Source organism: Penaeus monodon, chromosome 22 (genome assembly GCF_015228065.2).
Source record: "Penaeus monodon isolate SGIC_2016 chromosome 22, NSTDA_Pmon_1, whole genome shotgun sequence".
NCBI lineage: Eukaryota > Metazoa > Arthropoda > Malacostraca > Decapoda > Penaeidae > Penaeus > Penaeus monodon.
The window spans coordinates 7,865,403-7,866,928 of record NC_051407.1 but is presented as its reverse complement, the minus strand read 5'-3'; the positions used below and the strand labels follow the sequence as shown (position 1 = coordinate 7,866,928).

Here is a 1,526-nt window from a genome sequence, read left to right as displayed (position 1 = left end):
TGAGACATGTAGCAGGAGGTTCAACATTGTTTTATGAATAATCTAACAACTATTGAAATGATTTCTTTTACACATATGAAATTGTGAACAGAGTAACTAGGTACTTTTGAAAGGAATCAGGTGAGAGGGGACCCTGACCTAGAGAGAAACGAGTGAAGGTCATAGCTACATGTGAACAATATATAAAGCTAAAGCCTTTATGGTCTCGTACAGTAATCTAACAAGAAGCTACTGGCAAGCAAGATTGCACAGAGATTATTTACAAACAGAGCAAAGGATTTTTGAAAGTTACCGTATTTCTAGTTTACACTTCCTACTTTAAAAATGATACATACTACTACATATTATTTAAGTTTGTATCAAAGATCCTAGCTTATCATAACTACGTGAGATACAGCCTAAGTGCATACAATAGGCAATGTCCAGGTATTATGGAAGACTTGATAATAAGAACAGAATATGAAAATCTCCACAGATCATATTGCCAGTGCTGGTTGCAGCAGCGTCTTCTGCGCTCCAGACTTACTCAAACCCAGAAGCAGGGCAAGATGGACACCCTGGTGATGTTCCCCCTCCTACACGAGTCGGATGTTCAGCTGGCGCTGGCCACTTTGCTGGAGCTGGCCATTCTGCTGTAGCCTTACACTCTGCTGCAGCTGGACACTCTGCAAGTGCTGGACATACAATAGTGCTGGCTTTGCGGCTGCATGTAAAAAGGTGAAGTGCTGCACGTAGATGGTACTTGTGTTATCCCGGAAATTAATCGAAAGATATATGTTTTCGACGTACCTGAACAACCTAGAGAACCTCGTGGTCCAACACCTGTCATTCCTCCACCTCGTATTGACCACAATATCCTCTTTTTGCGTCTACCTGAAGTAGGACCAGGACCTGAACCTCTCGTTCTTCCTCCACCGAGGACAGAAAACATCGTGTACGTCCTCAACAAGAAGACTGAAGTGGGTCAGCGTGTGATCGAAGTACCAGCTCATCCTTAGTGCAACCCAGAAGTCTACTTCGTCAACTACAAATAAGGAGAAAATCCAGCTCTTCCCATAGGTGTCGACCTTGAGACTGCTCTCAGTGCAGCCGCTGCAACGATTGGGCAGGTTCTCGGTGGAGCCGGAGAATTTGGTGGAGCTTCAGGCGCTGCCGGAAACTTTGGTAGACTTAGTGGAGATGTAGGGGCTGCGGGAGACCATGGTGGATTTGGTGGAGCCGGAGGTGCTGCTGGAGGCAATAGTGGGCTTGGTGGAGCCGCAGGTGTTACGGAAAGCCATGGTGGACTTCGTGGTGGCGTAGGAGCTGCCGGAGGCCATGGTGGATTTGGTGGGTCTGTTGGAGCTTTGGTGGTGGTTACGGTGGGTTTGGTGGTGTTGTAGAAGCTGCCGGAGGAAGTCTAGTCAGTGGTTTTGACGATAGCCATGAAATTATCAGTGGTGTTCTCGCTACATCTCCGATTATCGCGCCTACACCTTCTGGCGTGTATGGAACACCCTAATATAAATCAGCAAAAGTTACTGCGG

General features: G+C 46.6%; 1 pseudogene; it reads left to right on the top strand.

The window, feature by feature from the left end:
- The first annotated feature begins 199 nt into the window (after window positions 1-199).
- LOC119587293 lies at window positions 200-1,477 on the top strand (annotated as a pseudogene).
- The last annotated feature ends 49 nt before the right edge of the window (window positions 1,478-1,526 follow it).